Source organism: Mustela nigripes, chromosome 12 (assembly GCF_022355385.1).
Source record: "Mustela nigripes isolate SB6536 chromosome 12, MUSNIG.SB6536, whole genome shotgun sequence".
NCBI lineage: Eukaryota > Metazoa > Chordata > Mammalia > Carnivora > Mustelidae > Mustela > Mustela nigripes.
In genome coordinates this window covers 90,593,916-90,612,709 of record NC_081568.1, presented here as the reverse complement: position 1 = coordinate 90,612,709, position 18,794 = coordinate 90,593,916, and the positions used below count along the sequence as shown (strand labels likewise).

The following is an 18,794-nucleotide window of genomic DNA, read 5'->3' as shown; positions in this document are numbered from 1 at the left end:
TAATAAGCAATCTACATGACCAACAATAAAATGAGAAAATGAATTATGGTATATCATAGACTAATATGGTATCATTAAAAATGGCATTTTCAGTGATTATAGCTCATGATAAAATGTAAAATGAAAAAAAACCTGGGACACAAAACTGTATAATACGAAAATCACTTTGTAAAAATAACAAATATATACAGATTCACACATGGAGAGAAAACTAGATATCAAAATATTAGTGACTAGTGATGGGATTATAAGTGATTTTTAATTTTAAAAAATTCTTACACAGATTTTCTATAAATAAAAAATATTTTAGGGGCACCTGGGTGGCTCAGTGGGTTAAAGCCTCTGCCTTTGGCTCAGGTCATGATCTCAGGGTCCTGGGATGGAGCCCCACATCAGGCTCTCTCTGCTCAGCAGGGAGCCTGCCTCCCCCAGGCCCGCCTGCCTCTCTGCCTACTTGTGATCTTTGTGTGTCAAATAAATAAATAAAATCTTTAAAAAATATTTTAAAACATGATTTTTATGGTAGACTTTACGTGGCATCCAAAATAGACCAGTCCAATTTTCCCACCATGGGGAGAGAGTTGGTGGGAGAGAACAGAGCTGCGGAAGAGTCATGGGGATTGCTAGCCACTCTTCAGTCTTGGTTTTGAGTCCTTTCTGAGACTTAATAGGCTGGCTATCCTTTCTGGTGATGATCACTCAATCATTTCTTGGATTCCATGAAGTAATCACCTGTTCAGTGATTTTTTCTTCTCCCTAAGTTAATTCAGTTGGGTTTCTGGTACTTGCAATGAGGCAGTAACTAATAAAGAAGAATCTTGTATGTCCAAATAGCCCAGGAACATGATGGCTTTTCTGCCATGAGAGATGATATTAGACTTCTTTAGGTGTTGTCTACCTGAAAGTCAAGGTTCTCCATTTCTAAGACTATGAAACACTGATATATTGAATTCCCTCACATCAAATAAGAAAAAATTTACTTGAGAAAACTATGACTTTTGGGTTGCCTGGGCGGCTCAGTCAGTTAAGCATCTGCCTTCAGTTCAGTCATGATCTCAGGGTCCTGGGATTGAGCCCCGAATTGGGCTCTGTGCTCAGCAGGGAGTCTGCTTTTCCCTCTCCCTCTTCCTCACCCCCTCCCTCTCCCTCCTCTGGCTCACATACATACTCTCCCTCAAATAGATAAACAAAATCTTATAAAAAAAAAAGAAAAAAGAAAATATGACTGTTAGATGGATGCTGGTAGGTCTCATACATTGGAACTTTTAATTTATTTGCTATTTGTTCATTTACGTTATCTTCCAACTTTTTTTAAAAAAGGTTTTATTTATTTATTTTTAGAGGTAGAGAGAGACAGTATGAGCTGGGGCAGGGATAGGGGTAGAAGGGGAGAGAGAATCCGAAGCAGGCTCCACATCTAGACAAGGAGCCTGACGTTGACCTGAGCTGAAATCAAGAGTCAGATGCTTCACCGACTGAGAAGGGGTGCCACTCAGGCACTCTTTAGCCTGAGTGGCACCCCTTCTAACTTTCAATTATAACCGCAAACCTAAAAAAAGAAACAAATTTTCTTCAGTGACCCAACACCCACCAGGTGTCAGGCACTGAGCTACGTGCTAGGTTACAACTGTGAACAAGACTAAATCCCTGTCTTCAAGAAGTTTATCATCTAGGGCGCCTGGGTGGCTCAGTGGGTTAAAGCCTCTGCCTTCGGCTCAGGTCATGATCCCAGGGTCCTGGGATCGAGCCCCACATCGGGCTCTCTGCTCTGCATGGAGCCTGCTTCCTCCTCTCTCTTTCTCTCTGCCTGCCTCTCTGCCTACTTGTGATCTCTGTCTGTCAAATAAATAAATAAAATTAAAAAAAAAAGTTTATCATCTAGTGGAAAAGAAGTTAACAGACAAATGAAATACAGTGGCTTAGATATTCTGACTTGAAGGCCATGTAAAACTGTGGATCACTCAATTAGTGCAGAGGGAAAAGAGGTGCCACCAAAAGGGATGACGTGTAGTCTGAGTCCTGAAGACCCAAAGTTTAGCCAGGTCTAGAAATGTAGGCCTAGGGAGTAGAAGGGGCAAGCCTTCAAGACTGAGGCAAAAACATGTCAGAAAGACCTGGAAGCAAAAGGCAACCTGGGGTATCATGTAACCCAGAGGGTCTAGATTACAGAGTACAAGGGCTGAAATTATAGCAGTAAATAGAGGCCAGATCACACAAAAGCATTTGGCTTTAGATGAGGAGCTATGGGGAGCAGGTTTTGAGCAAGAGGATAAGAAAAATCAGATTGGAGATTTAAAGAATGCTTAGTGGTCCACTCAGGAAGCCTGTGTTGTGATGTAGGTTTGAAATGATGGTAGCCTCCTTGACCAAGGTGGTGGCCACAGTGATGGAGGGGAATGGACTAGGTCAGGGGAAATTGAGAGGTGGAATTAGGAGAACTGGGTCATGAATCCAATGGGAGGAAGAAAAAGCCAAAGATGATCTTCAGGGGTCTGGTTTAGGTGCTCTGCTGGATGGAGGTGCTGCACCCTGGGAGATGGTGGGGTCCTTGCTGGTGTGAGGGGCCTGGAGGAGAAGCAGGGGAGATGCCCAGCAGTGGGTGTGATACATGGCATTGGTGTTCAGGAGGGAGATAGAATGATTTGAGTGGGGAATGGGTGAGAATACCAAAGAAGGTTATGTTGTAGAAGAAAATGACAGGAATGAGGACATCTCTGGGCAATCTCAACATTGAAGAGACACCATTTTTGGTAGCTGTTCCAGGCAAACAGCCGGTCTCTGGATCTGCACACTAAGACGGAGGTCCCTGTGGACAGTGGCATGGTGTTACCTATCCTGTGAATGAAGAATGTATTGCAACCAAAATGGAAAATCTACAAAGGAGAAAGAAAAAATAATCTCTTAGCATCCCATCAGCCTAATTTCTGCCTGGCACCTGTTTATTTTCCTGTGTTCATCTGGGTTCTCCATGAAGCTCATAATCAATGCTGAGTCATTCCCTGAGGGATGAGGGTCTCCAGGATTCACCTTTGGCTCTTTTTTTTTTTTTTTCTGTGATGAGGTGAGAGTTACTGTCATGCTTGAAACAACCACGTATTGAGAATGAGGGGTTCCCAACATTTTAGCTTGAGGCAAAATGGCCTGATCAAGAGCTCAAAGTATGTGAGATCAGTTTCAGAAGCATTATTAATATTGGCTATTCCTGCTAATAGCTGGGAAAGTTTTCATATTTCAGGCCCCTTCAATCTGCTATTTCTTGGGCTTGTTTTGAAAAGCAGAGCTCAGACTGCTTTTTGAGAAAGGGCAGAATTAAAATTCAGCAGATTGTTCATGTTGTGTAAATAAACTCCTCCCCAGAAAGTGAAGTAATCCTTTTCCTCAGGGAGTATAGGACTACTTGGAATTACTCACTGTTGTCCGCACATGCACAGCTCGGTCTTTGTGGCACCTTGGCTTTCTTGCAGGAGGAAGTCAGTAGCTGGTACCTTCATGTATGTTGTATTCACTCATTTTCACTACTCCATCGGAAAGTTTTGGGATTGACCGGGACATGTTTCTTGATGTGTCATCTCCCTAGAGCAAATGCAAAAATGCTATGATCTTGATGGATGCATCAGAAGATAGAATGGTTAGGGGTGCCTGGGTGGCTCAGTGGGTTAGGCCACTGCCTTCGACTCAGGTCGTGATCTCAGGGTCCTGGGATCGAGTCCCGCGTCGGGTTCTCTGCTCAGCGGGGAGCCTGCTTCCTTCTCTCTCTCTGCCTGCCTCTCTGACTACTTGTGATCTCTCTCTGTCAAATAAATAAATAAAATATATAAAAAAAAAAAAGAGAGAAGATAGAATGGTTAAACTCGCAAAGAGGGCAAGCACGCAGCAAATACTGTCACTCAATAATCAATTGACACCAAATGAGGTTTCTTGTTCTTTTGTGCCCCTCCCTGTCATTTCTCATAGTTCGAAGACTGTGTATTCTCCTGTATGTTCTCATGTGCAGAGCCCATGTTGGTTAAGAATGGCATTTTTTTCACATGCTTTTTCTCTGACCTACACGGTAGCCCACAATTTTTGTCCTGATCTGTTAATATGACACTACTTTATACAGGAAACATGGGCAAACACTCAGCCTTCCATTTTTTAAAAATATTTATCAAACTTCAGTGGGATGCTTTCAGCAGCGAGCTGATATAACTCAGTTCTGACCCTCCTGAACATGTGGGAATGTCATCAAGGCCAGCAGGCTCGGGCGACAATATTCTCTTTTGTAAACTGAATCACCACATACTTTTCTGTGACAGTAATTATTCTCATGGGAATCATGTAATAACTAAAGATTACATTACTTGGCCAGAGATATTAGGCCAAATACCCAACAATACTACTGACAGTGTATATTTTCTAAACAAATTTTTAAAAAATAGCAATATCATTCTCTAGCTTCTATAAAATGGGACTATTGTATTGTTACTTCAATTACACCAGGGACCCAAATGATGTGTAAAATGTACTCCTGGAACATGAAAATGTAACTCCAATGAGGTATAAATTTGCTCTAAAACTAATATACTGATGATAATAAACACTAAGCATTTAACTAACAACAATTCTACTTTTTTTTTTTTTTCTCAGAATAGAAAAGCTTTTTGGTGGCACTTTGCAAGGCTCAGATTTCTTTAAAACATCTGTCTAGGGAAATTTGAACTAATTTCTTTTTTATTTCCCTTTCGTAAAAAATTCCCATTAGTAAGCAAATGCATTCAAAACCATTCCCTTGATCTTATAACTGTATTTTATAAAACTCTGCTCAGCTTTTCCTTTTTTTCCCTACAGACTGGAAATGCTGGAGTGGGGGTCTGAATGGCACACAGGAATGAAAGCAACTGGGAGGTTAGGGACCTCGGAGCTCAGAGAGGGATTGCCCATCTGCCCTTCTACTGGGTACATAGGGTGGGAGGTTAGGCTTCATCCTTTTTGTTTCTGACCCTGTTTCCAAGGATATATTATGAATTTATTTAAAACTGTAATGGGAAGAAAGAATGATGTTAAAATGCTAGTTTTATGATAAATCACAGCACAGCACTCTTCCTCTTCCAAAAACCAAACAAATTCCTGCAAAGGGAAATGCCTACCCTAAATTCAGTCACATCGCATGCTTACATTTCCAGCAGCACCTTATGGTCCTATCAGTTCAAAGTCACACTGAGAAGATAAACATCCCTTTACCCAGTATGGGCAGGGACCCATTCAGTTTGTCTGACAGAACCTTGCTGAGACTTTCTTCTTCCACAGACATTTAACCAAGGCGTTGGAGAATTTAAGTTCCTCTCTTTCCTCATCTCTGCTCTGACCCACTTATTTATTTCCTTCATTATTCTTAAACCAATTTTAGAGAGAAATTTGACATGTCTGACTACAATAATACTGAGCACTTACTATATGGCAGGCACGGTACTAAGTATATTACATGTGGAACTGCATTTAATCCCCACGTAAGTTAGGGATTTTTAGTTTTACTTTACAGTAAGGGAACTGAGCCTTACCAAAGTTTATCAACTTGCCCGAGATCAGTCAGCAAGTAAGTGACGAGGCTGAGATTCGAACTCAAGTCATTTCACTGAGAGCCCGTGCTCATTGTAACCACCCTGCGATGCAATCTTCCTCCGTGGCCACTGTTCTTGTGTGGGGACCTTCATATTTTCACTAGGCACTTCTGGCTGCTGAGATGTCTCTCCTTCCTGTGGTAACTCATGTTTGGGACCTCGCCTCATACTCTTCTCCACATTCAAACTGACCCTCACTTATTCAGCACATTTTATTGAATACTTCTTTGTGTGGGAAAGACCTCTGAAACCAGAGCTCACCCAGGGGAAACCAAAGCCTCCTTAGAAACAATGTTCTAATATAGATTTCTCTGGAAGAAACTTAAAAAGCCCTTGTCCTCCCAACTTCTATTCTTGGATGGGTTTGGGTCTCTAGTCAGTTCAGAAATTCTTCATCCTCATTTAGAGACTCTCGGAGGGAGTGGCTCATTCCAGCATAGCCCATCCTCATTCTGCCCATAGCAGGTCCCTCTCTGGGCTCCACCCCCAAACCCCAAGGCCTCGCAGCAGGACAGGACAGCTGTGGGGCCCACACTGCGTGGGGGCACACATGTGTGTCCCCAGACAGGATGTGTTCTCATCCTTGGAAAAACCTAATGGCTGCTTCCTTGCTTTGGCAACATTCTTTAGCTAAATAAACCTCTTGGGTGCAACCGAGATATTCTGTGCCCTGAAATTGGGAGTGGTTTTGAAAAGTGACCTCAACTATTAGATTCCAAAGGTCAATGCTTCCATGTCCACTTACAGTTATAGGCAGCAAAGAAGTCTTTCCCTTTGTCTATTTTTCCCTCCAGATAGGGGCAAACACACTGTATTTTATTTGTATTCAAGGTGGCTCAAATTTCAAGTACTATTTGTTAGGGATATTGATCTCTAAATACATATAGATGCTTCTGTCCACATATTCAGATGGTGAGTGCAGAGTTTCTTCTATTATTAATGCCTTGCATTAGCAGAATATATATTATCATTGGTGAACCAATATCGATACATTATTACTAAACAGAGACCTTAGTTTACATAGGCTACAGTTTTGGTGGTGTCCTGTTCTGTGGGTTCTGACAGGAGTATGATGTCCTATGTTCACCATTACAGCATCTAGTACAGCAAATATGCTTTTACCTTTCCTACAACATTATAGAATTGGCCAAATGGATTTTGATCTTCACAACTGTGTAGCTACGTAACGTTTATTACCCTCAAGATAGAGAAGATACATTCAGAAGGTGGGGTGACGTATTTGAGGTCCCACAAATTGAGGGTGCCAAAGCCAGGACCAGGACCAGCCAAAAGTGTGGATGGTGGCCCATCTCAGAAAGGGGTTAATTGCCGAGGACACAGACGGTGAGCCACCAGGAGGCCTCTTAGCTCAGACACTATATTTTCTAATGGCAGGTCGAAGGAGGAAGATTGCACATCTTCAAAAGAAACTGGATGTCTGATATTTGTTCGGCGAGACTCTAAGGTGACTTCAGAGACAATGGGTCCAGCGCCCCATAATTAAGAGGGAAGGCCAGCCCCTGCCAGCCTGACTCAGAAGGCTTACTGAGTCATCCTGTTTGTCCTCTCTGCTGCTATTTATGGGCTTCCCAGTTGCTGATATTTGTTGGTTAAAGGCTCACACAACCCGTCTTGCTTAAAGCAGTGTCGCTTAAGGGGTGTTGAGAATAAACAGGGTGACAGGTGTTGTGGGAGAGTCATTTTTAAAGAATCTTTTGTAGCTGAGTCTTTTTTTAAAGCTCTCTATGCTTAAAATACACTATCCTGAAAGAAAATGAAGGCAGAGACCCTTTCTGGACAGAGCTACCGAATACTAAGTCTTTCTTGGGGGTTTTGGCTTTGACAGAGGGGCAGGTGGCATTAGAGAAGCTGTTGATAAGGAGAGCTCAGAGACTCAGGGGAATGAAACAATGAGAGGAAAAGACTGGAATGCCGTCACTGAGGCAACTTAGGCATGTTTATCACCAGAAAGAGACAACGGTGACAACAGAACCCTCATAAGCCATGCTAGTCTGAGTATGGTGGGGGACAGATGGCTCATGCAGATGGAGCGGCCAGAGAACGATGAATGTGGGGATGCTACCAAGGTGTGGGCAGGGTGAAGGGAAACATGTTGGAGCTAGTGACTGCATGTGCCCATCAGCACTCCCAGGCCTAAAGAGGCAAGGGGTGGGGGCAGCCATGGGAACCCAGAGGGAGCTACAGTTTAGCAGAAGACTGCCTCACCCTTTAGGTAATTTGGTAGAGGAAAGCAGAGCCACAAGGAGAGAGGTGGGCAATGAATAAACCACCATCTTTACTCACAGTCTCTTATCTCCTGCTGATGACTCCCATTGGCTGAATTCCCAAATAAGACACAGACCCATGGAACTCATATGATGCAACCCATGAAGGTCAGTGTCCTGGGCTATCAGGCAGGCAGGACAGGGGTGGAAAGAAGACCTAGAGGACTCAACAGCAAATATCTTTAACTATAGGGAAGAGGGTTAGAACCACATTTTGTTGAGACCAGTTTCTTTAGTTTATAGTAATAGTCAAGATATCCAGTGCAGAAGAAAGCAGAACCAAATGATGGAGAGACGTGAGTCCTGATGACAATGTTTGTGTCCCTGGATCCAACCCTGCCTGAAGCTAGTCTATCTCCCTGAACTTTTCAGTTATGTGAGCCAATAAATAACCTTTTTTTGGTTTAAGTTAAATAAATAGTGAAGATATTAATTCAATAATTAAAATATTGAAATATATTAAATATGCAGTTTAAACTTCATAGATCCTTTGGTCCTTGAAAATTCTGAAGAGCCTTATTTTTTTAAATTTAATTTATTTATTTGAGAGAGAGAGAAAGTGAGAGAGAGAGCATGAGAGGAGAGAAGGTCAGAGGGAGAAGCAGACTCCCCACGGAGCTCGAAGCCTGATGTGGGACTCGATCCCAAGACTCCAGGATCATGACCTGAGCCAAAAGCAGTCAGTTAAGCAACTGAGCCACCCAGTGCCCCTGAAGTGCCTTTTTAGAAGGATGTGTCTCTCCCCAAACCCCTACTGAAAACAACTCTTTTTTTTTTTTTTAAATATATATATATATTTTTTAAAGATTTTATTTGTTTATTTATTTGACAGAGATCACAAGTAGGCATAGCGGCACAGAGGCAGGCAGAGAGAGAGAGGAGGAAGCAGGCTCCCTGCCAAGCAGAGAGCCCGACGCGGGACTCGATCCCAGGATCCTGAGATCATGACCTGAGCCGAAGGCAGCGGCTTAACCCACTGAGCCACCCAGGCGCCCTGAAAACAACTCTTAAGAAAGAAGACAAGGGAAGGTTGTGTTAAAGTTGAGGCATACAGAAAGCTTCATTAAAAAGCCATTGAATTGGGACGCCTGGGTGGCCCAGTTGGTTAAGTAGCTGCCTTCGACTCAGGTCATGGTCCCAGTGTCCTGGGATCAAGTCCCATATTGGGCTCCTTGCTCTGCGGGAAGCCTGCTTCTCTCTCTGCCTCTGACTGCCACTCTGCCTGCCTGTACTCTCTCTATCTCTCTGACAGATGAATAAATAAAATCTTTAAAACAAACAAAAACAAAAAGCCATTGAAACATTAAAATAATGGAAGAGAGGGTCCCAATTTGCAACTAGATTTAATATTCTCATATTTTTCTCACTTTGCAGGGAGATTTAGCTTAAAGCTTTCCATTACATCATTCAACAAACATGTACTGTGCTCCAGCCTTGTGACTGCAAAAGGGCCTCTCCTGGTCTGTCTCCTTCTGACAGCCCAGTCTCTCCCGGGACCCCAGCCACCATGGGTAAGACTGATGACAGGTGGTGAGAAAAAGTGTCTAAGGAGGTGACATCTGAGCAGACATGTAAAAGAAAGGAGGAAGGAGCCAGCCATGAAGATCTGAGGCGAGAGCAGCAGAAAGAGCAAGCTCATAGATCCAAAAGTTTACTTGAAGAACAGCAAGGGGGGAGGGTCCAGGGTGCATGTGGGAGAGCCACCAGAAGGGCTGGTCAGGCGCCTGTTCATACGGGGTCTTGTAGGCTACCATAGGAAGTTTGTATTTTAGTCTGACAGTGATAGGGAGTAAATTAGGAGGCTCTGGGCAGATGAGTGAGATGAGAGAATTTATTTTTTAAAAGATCACTCTAGCTGCTCTGTGGAGAGCTGATTCCAGGGGCAATGAAGGAAGGAAACTGGTTAGAAAACTATCGCAATGATGTTGCTAAGGGTTGCTGGTACCCTGGAGGGATGGACAGAGGGCAGCTCAGTGTTTGAGAGTTCCGGCCAAGTGGTTGACATGGATACACTTATAGGGATACTCACACTTGTGAGGTTTTTTGTTTTTGTTTGTTTGCTTTTTAAGATTTATTTATATATTTGAGAGAGAGAGAGAAGCAGAATGGGAGGGAGGAGAAGAGGAAGGAGCAGAGAGGGAAGGAGCAGACAGGGAGAGAGAGGGACAAGCAGGTGCCATGCAGAAGTGTAGAGTGCTTCCTGGGACTCTATTTCACATCCCTGAGATCACGACCTGAGCCAAAATCAAGAGTCTGATGCTTAAAGGAAAGAGCTACCCAGGAGCTCCCACACTTGTGTTTTTAATCAAGGATGACTTAATTTTCTAAATAATGATTTTCTTTTGTGGGAAGAGTTCAGGGAGCTTATACCAGCTAAGAAGCGCTTATTACTGCTATGAAACTTTTCTTGTCTCAAATTCATTCAAGCAACTTAATATAAAGACAAATTTTTCAATCTCCTACCCCAAAGATTCTGATTCTACCAAGCCTAGAAATCTGCATTTGTGACCCAGACTTTGAGAATTACCAGTTAAGAATTTAGCACATCCCCTAGTGGTGGCTAATGGAAATTGCAGTTGTAACAAATTCAAAGTATAGTACTTTGAATTCTTCATATATATTTGTTACAGGCAAAGTAACAATCTTTTATGCTCCTCAGAGAGATAGTTTCATGGGTGTAATCAAATGGGGTGGAAACTCCTTCAATGATTATCTGGAGAGAACTCTCAGACATATTAAGATAAAAAATAATTGAAACTCTGTAAGTAGTAATTAATTGGCTATTATGAAGTCAGACAGTGGTAATGGCTCTGAACCCACAGCCCAGCTGATTATTAGAGTTCTATAAGATTAGAGTAATTGCTACTGTGGAGGTAAAATAAAAAGAGTGGCATTTTCCAAAAATTATAAAAAGCCAACACTCACTGAGGCAACAGAGCTAACCCCAGCCATGGAAGGGTAGCAGTACCATCCCCAGGGGGACGTTATTTTATTTTATTTTATTTTTTGACCACTGCTCTAACTAGGCATGAGTCAGTTCTTGTTGTGAATTTTGTTAGTTTGTCATTTTGGGTTGGAAACTGCTCCTCTCTTGCCCAGCCAAGACTAGCCGACCTCAACACTGCTACATCTCTGCTTGATGGCTCAGATACCTACCTGTCTTCCCTGGACAGTCCAGAGAGTGGGACAGAAGGCAGCCCAGTGGCTGAGCATTCCCACCACGTGAGGAAATATTTCAAAGGGAAGTCTCCATGGAAGTGTGTCTCTACAGTCAGGATGGCTGGAAGAAAGTTCCAGCTTCAAAGTTTCTTTGTTGGTTTGTTCAGTTGTTTCTTTGTAATGGTTATTCTCTGAACTCTCCCTGCATATTCATCCCCCATTTCCATCCCCCCCCCCATGTTTTCTCTCCCTCAACACAGGCTCATACTTCTATTAGAAGCTCTTTCAGTATACATTTCTCACATTCTAGACAAGGCAACTGAGATGTGAGCAGAATGACTGCTCCAAGGCTACAGCGGAACTAGTGTCCAGAACCGCTCCTGGCTCCTGGTGGCCTCATAGAGTTCACAGGCCAGTGTGACCTGGGACCAAACAACCCCTCAACATCTGCTTGGACGGTCCTTCCTCTCCCCCTGCCCCCAGCCCCACTCCCTTACATCTGCAAGCATGTGCACATGCATACACACACACACACACACACACACACACACACACACACACACACACAGAATCTCTCTTAGTTTTCTTTCTTCTCCCTTTCCCTTCCGGCCAAGCCAGCAAAATATGAACAATTAGGGAAATCAAACCTCTCCTTTAAAAAAAATTCTTTATTTGAAAAACAACAAACCCAAATGAAGCCTCAGGTTTTTAACCTTCACCAACTAAATTATGCAGTGTTTACTTGTGTTACCTCATCTTGATTTATTTTTGTGGGTCAAGCCTCTAAAAATAAATAAATGAATAAAAGGTTTATTTGTTACAAGGCAAAGGAGAAGAACCTGAACAAGGAAATAGAAAACAAAAGGAAAGGTGAGCCGAAAGATTGCATAACTAATTAAGGGAACACAATACAAATCTGGACTTGCCCACATGTATTTTTCCATTTAGAAACAAACCTAACGACGCTGGCACATTCTTTTATTTCACGCCCCCTTCCCTCCCCCCATTGCGTGCCAGCTCAGGAGTACATCCCGAGGAAAGGCCTGCCCCCTAGTGGTGCCCGCGGAAATGTGCAGGTAACTGTCCCCAACGCGGGGCTGAGGTCGCCAGAGATATGTGCTTGAAAAACTTAGTACGAGAAGGAGTGCTTCCGCTGCTTTCCAGTAAATACAGCAGGTGGAGACACACACTGGAAAATTGGAACGCGGTCAGCCTTGCTTCCATTTGGCTGTTAGAAGATTGCTAGGCATCCAGAGATACTGAAACTTACGTTTGACCATGATTCATTGGTGATGCTTCCTATGTCCTGCTTGTTTTTAATTCTTGAAAACTGTTAAGATCTAGAGCTTTTAAGCAAATGCCATTTTCAAATCCATTGCCCCCCACCAAACACACACCATTCATTTATTTTAAATACTTACTTAGTGCAGACATATGGGGTGAGGTGGTGGTGCAAAGGCTGAGACACAGATCCCCTCCTTCAAATTCACCCTCTGAGGGGGAGACAAGATATATTTAGACATAATTACAGTACATGGCAGTGATCCAAAAAGAGAAAAAAAAATATTGATTATATATTATGCATCAATTTTACTGTATAGTTAGATATTGCATATTAATATATTTTAGCACACCTTAATAATTAGGTAATTATATATTTTAATATAATTATAAAATTGTGTTATTTGAATGTCATTAACTTAAATATAACATATAATGTATTATAGACATAAACACAGAGCAACTGTGGGCCAAGTCCTGAGGTATGTCCACATTTCATTTAGTATTTAATCACAACAGTATCTTTTAACAGAAAAGGACAGGGAGGTTTGGAAAGATTACATAATTGGCCCCAGTTCACATAGCTATGAAATGGCAAAGTCAGAACCTGAACTCAGGTTTTCTGATTTCATCTGTATTTCACTTACCCTCACCAGACTTTCACTGAAAGTTTACTATGTATCAGGTGATGTGCTAGGGGTTCAAGGTGCAAAGATGGGAGACTGCTGTCACTGGCCTTGGGTTTCTAGTTTTGTAGGGAACTGAGTATGTGGGAAAACAATTCGATTACGTTATGATATATGCAATAATGGAATTGTGCACAAATTGCCTTGTGAGCCACGCAACCTTGTTACTTGGCCATGACTGAACTGCCCAGACAGAAGCCTGCAACTCGACCAAAAGCAACCATCTTCAGACCTACCAGGGACTCTGGGGAGGCCTGATATAGTCATTCTGCCTGAGAATGGACACAACTTACTCACCCAACCGATGACCTGTCGTTGACAGTTTTGACTGTGAAAATCCCAAAAAATTACAGCACCAGAGTAAAATTAGGGAGAAACAGAAGTGGAGGTGACAGGTGAACTGGTCAGAAGCAGAAGCAGGGAGTACAGAGAGAGGATCCAAACTCGGCATCTGGCATCGTCATAGGAAGAAGGAGCCGAAGGTCCCTTCTCCCAGGGCAAGTCTGTTTTTATCATTAGTTCCTTCCCAGGGTTTCAGGGCTCCCCGTGGCTGGACTGTGAGACTGCCTGGATGATGTCTCTGCTTCTTGCTGCCTTATGTGTCCTTCTGTCATCCAAAGCATCTGAGCTCAGCCAGGACTGGGATCCTGCAACGGAGAGTCTTAAGTCCTGTGGTCTGATGTGGCCCCAAGAGCGAGTGAGGCGTGGCGGCTGGACGGGTGGACTTCGCAGAGGCCTCACCAGGAGGTGACGCCCAAGCACAGTGTTGAGGTCCATGTAGGAGTTTTCCAAAAAGACAGAGGTATGGATGGTGCTCCAGAAAGTTCAGTGTTCCTTCCAGCACCGAGCATGACTGGTGGCAAACCTGTAATGTCTTCGTTCTCCTTCCAGGGAAGTGACCAGAAATTCTCTCTTTGGGAACGTCAGCTTAGAGAGAGGGCAGTGGGAAAGGGGAATTTTCTCTCTCATGGAGACACTACATCCTGAAGCCTGGTGGTTCTGCCCAGATGCTATGGCTTCAAACACTGGCATATTCTTCTCCACTGGAGTAACTTGTAGCTTTAGGTGTGTGAGGTACTGATCCAAGAGATAGTGTGAAACTAAGGATATATACAATGAGTCTTCTTGGGGTGTCATTATCACTGATGATTTGGGAGGAGAAAAGTTTGCAATTTTTACACTCTACTTTTTTGTCATATATAGATCAGTGTAAGCCTCCTTTTCCATGTTGGCTTAAATTTCTTTCTTTTTGCACTAACATGTGTAAAATCTTATGATTCAGCATGGAACTGTCCTCAAAGAAACACAGACTCTCCCTTGCACTGGTAATTACAATGTTTTCTTTCCTTCTCTTCCTTCCTTCCTTTCAAGATTTTATTTACTTGTCAGAGAGAGAGAGAGAGAGAGAGAGAGAGCACAAGCAGAGGGGGCAGCAGGCTCCCCACCGAGCAAGGAGACCCATGCGGGACTCAATCCTAGGACCCTAAGAGCCAAAGGCAGTGGCTTAACCGAATGAGCCACCCAGGTGTCCCTACAATGTCATTTCTATATAAAAATAAACTCTGATCTAGTATGAAGTGGTAGGCAAAATTTGAAACCTGTTTTAGAGACAAAGCATGAGACTTTTGAGAAGCTTCTTCTCTAAAGCTATGGCTTTCAGGTCAACTGGATTTATTTTGCCTGACCCAAAGAGAATGTCATGGAAAACTTGGAGAGACACTTTTTTAGGCTGTTGCCTCAACTTCCTAAATTGTCCACTCTGTTTAAGTTCTACCTATTACAAATTCATATCGCTTGATTTTTTAAAAATTGTGGTGAAAACACACAAAATTTACCACCTTCATCAGTTTTAAATGCATAGTTCATTACTCTCTCTCTTTTTTTTAAAAGATTTTATTTATTTATTTGAGAGAGAGAGAGAGTGTGAGAGCATGAAAAAGGAGAAGGTCAAAGGAGAAGCAGACTCCCCGTGGAGCAGGGAGCCCCATGCAGGACTTGATCCCAGGACTCCAGGATCAAGACCTGAGCTGAAGGCAGTTGCTTAACCAACTGAGCCACCCAGGTGCCTTTACAGTTCATTAGTCTTAAGTAGTCTTTGCTGTGCAACAGAGTTCTAGAACTTTTCCTCTCACAAGACTGAAGCTCTACACCCATTAAATGAGTCCCTACTTCTCGCTCTGCCTAGTCCCTGCTTTCCCTTCAGGTACATCCATGCTGTAGCAAGTGATGGGACTTCTTTCCTTTTTAAGGCTGAATAACTGAACACCATATATATATGTATCAGTTTGTTTATCCCACAGATGAAGGAGATGAGAAGGAGAAGGGTTGCTTCTCCTTCTTGGCTCTTATGAATAATGTTGCTATGAACATGAGTGAGCCAACATATCTTTGAGCCCCTGCTTTCAATTCTTTTGGATATATACTCTGAATTGGTATTCCTGGATCCCATCCTAATTCTATTTTTAATTTTTGAAAGCAACTGCCTTACTGTTTTCCACAGTGGCTGCACAGTGTACAAGGCTTTCGGTTTCTCTGCACCCTCACCAACACATGTGATTTTTCTGGTTGGTTGGTGGGTTGATGGTTGTCGTTGTTATTTGATAGTAGACATCCTAATGGGTGTGAGGTGACAGGTAGGTTGCTTTTAAAGTCTGAATTCCCTTGGAATTGGTAAGGGTATCTGTGAACCTTCATGCCTTATAGTAAACTTAACTTGACCTTAGCAACTTGCTAAGGTCATTTTTTGAGTCCATGGTATTTAGATGTAGAAGAAGTTGTTAGAACCCTAGAAGAAGATCCTAGATATTCCCCCAAATGATAAAGCATTAGGGGTGGCCTGAGTGGCTCAGTCAGTTAAGCATTCCACTCTTGGTTTTGGCTTGGGTCATGATCTCACGGTCATGAGCTGGAACCCCTTATCAGGCTTCACACTCAGTGCAGAGTCTGCTTGAGATTCTCTTTCCTTCTTCTTCTGCCCCTCCCTACTCTCTTCCTCTCTCCCCAAAATAAATAAATGAAACTTTAAAAAATGAGAAAGCATTAAAACTGGAAGCCTGGGGAATGGGGGCTATCTGAGAAATTCCACAGAGGATATTTTCCTCTCACAGTTGTTTTGACCCTCAGGACTTTTTTCTTAAACGAATACAAACACTTTCATCAGAATTATTCCAACATTTCTGAGAATATCATCAAGAACTTATTTTCTGGAAACAACTCTTTTGAGTTAACTTAATTCTTTGATCAATTCTCTTTTTACTGTGGAGTCACATAATTTTCAGTATTTTTACTTCATTAAAATAATTTGGATTTAATTCAATGATCACATTTTGTACTTGTATTAAATTTTCCCAACTTTGACTTCAGCAATTTTGAGTTTTATTTTGTGGTCATTTTCTACCAAGTCTAATTTTCCTGGGTTAGGTTTTATAGGTGCAATTTTTGACAAGATGATTTGATTTTTTAGTCAATTTTAAAAGTCAATAACAAGTTTGGTTGTGAGCAGTTTTTGCCTTTGTCAGTTTTATTTTGTGTTATTTCTACAAAATGTGATTTTAACTGGGTCGATTTTTGTAGTTTTGAGAATTACCAAAACAATGAGATTCTTCAGTTCGCTTTTTGTCATTATTAAATTTAACATTTATAGCTTTAGCTCTTCTGATTTAAATCTGTGTTGATTATTTCTACAATGTCTATTTTTTTTTTTTTTTTTTTTTGTGACCAGGTTAAAGTGTACTTGAAGTCAAAATACGGAGGTTGCAACATCTTGTTTTCCTCTAAAATTGTTCTGATTAAAAAATTAAAAATGGAGTGTCACTCCTGAAAGCCCTCGCTGTACCATTTCTTCACAGTCTTCCCAGGTAGCAGAGAGCAAAGGAATCCTTTGATGAAATGCCTATAGGTCAGTGTTCCCAGGCAGAGACCAGAGTGAGAAGGGTGGAGAGTGACAGAGGCAGGGGCTCCTCACCCAACTAGTTCACGTATGTCCCAGTGAAGTCAGTATCCAGAAAAGGAGCATCCAGAGAAGACTTAAAGGGATGGGGGTCAGCAAACCTGCTTTACCCCAGATGCAGAATAAATCGAACACATGTGAGTTTTGTCAAGTCCAGATGATGTCACTAGTGACAGCACCTCTCTCTCTCTAACACCCACTTTCTGAGGCACGACTCTGGTGTTGCTGTGGGTCTGGGTCAACAAGAGCCTAGCCAGATGGATGAACTCACTCTGTTGCTCTCTGGGAAGACTGTGAGGAGATGGGGGCTTTTGGGAGGGAAGGATGGAAGCCCTTAGAAGTCTGCATGGTTAGAGGGAGTTCTGAAAACAGAGAATGGCAGGAAGGGGAGAGAGTGGAAAGGGGTGCCAATGGCTGGCCTGGCCAAGAGGCAGACTTGGGCTTACACAGAAGGCAGCAGTTGGATCAGGGTTTACAGGGCACTCTGATGTACTTTACATAAGAGAATGCCACCAAGATTGCCCGAGATACGGGGTATAGATAGCGATGCTGCTGGGTCCGTGGTGGGGGGCAGGGGACACACTCTCCCTTCAGAATCCCGTAGCACAGTTTTTTTTTTTTTTAATTTTTAATTTTTAATTTTTTATAAACATATATTTTTATCCCCAGGGGTACAGGTCTCTGAATCACCAGGTTTACACACTTCACAGCACTCACCAAAGCACATACCCTCCCCAATGTCCATAATCCCACTCCCTTCTCCCAACCTCCCTCCCCCCAGCAACCCTCAGTTTGTTTTGTGAGATTAAGAGTCACTTATGGTTTGTCTCCTTCCCAATTCCATCTTGTTTCATTGATTCTTCTTCTACCCACTTAAGCCCCCATGTTGCATCACCACTTCCTCATATCAGGGAGATCATATGATAGTTGTCTTTCTCCGCCTGACTTATTTCGCTAAGCATGATTCGCTCTAGTTCCATCCATGTCGCAAATGGCAAGATTTCATTTCTTTTGATGGCTGCATAGTATTCCATTGTGTATATATACCACATCTTCTTGATCCATTCATCTGTTGATGGACATCTAGGTTCTTTCCATAGTTTGGCTATTGTGGACATTGCTGCTATAAACATTCGGGTGCACATGCCCCTTTGGATCACTATGTTTGTATCTTTAGGGTAAATACCCAGTAGTGCAATTGCTGGGTCATAGGGCAGTTCTATTTTCAACATTTTGAGAAACCTCCATGCTGTTTTCCAGAGTGGCTGCACCAGCTTGCATTCCCACCAACAGTGTAGGAGGGTTCCCCTTTCTCCGCATCCTTGCCAGCTTCTGTCATTTCCTGACTTGTTGATTTTAGCCATTCTGACTGGTGTGAGGTGATACCTCATTGTGGTTTTGATTTGTATTTCCCTGATGCCGAGTGATATGGAGCACTTTTTCATGTGTCTGTTGGCCATCTGGATGTCTTCTGTCTGTTCATGTCCTCTGCCCATTTCTTGATTGGATTATTTGTTCTTTGGGTGTTGAGTTTGCTAAGTTCTTTATAGATTCTGGACACTAGTCCTTTATCTGATATGTCGTTTGCAAATATCTTCTCCCATTCTGTCAGTTGTCTTTTGATTTTATTAACTGTTTCCTTTGCTGTGCAAAAGCTTTTGATCTTGATGAAATCCCAATAGTTCATTTTTGCCCTTGCTTCCCTTGCCTTTGGCGTTGTTCCTAGGAAGATGTTGCTGCGGCAGAGGTCGAAGAGGTTGCTGCCCGTGTTCTCCTCAAGGATTTTGATGGATTCCTTTCGCACATTGAGGTCCTTCATCCATTTTGAGTCTATTTT

General features: G+C 42.6%; 1 long non-coding RNA gene across 2 annotated transcripts in view; it reads right to left on the bottom strand.

Annotated features, from left to right (window-relative positions):
- The window catches only part of LOC132027924 (uncharacterized), a 46,086-nt gene that overhangs the window by 8,294 nt on the left and 18,998 nt on the right, over positions 1-18,794 (bottom strand). For both annotated transcript variants that reach the window (XR_009407252.1, XR_009407253.1), the window contains 2 exons: positions 12,463-12,534; positions 3,412-3,573 (listed from right to left, as the gene is read on the bottom strand). This is a non-coding gene — a long non-coding RNA (uncharacterized LOC132027924). The remainder of the gene's footprint in view (positions 1-3,411; positions 3,574-12,462; positions 12,535-18,794) is intronic.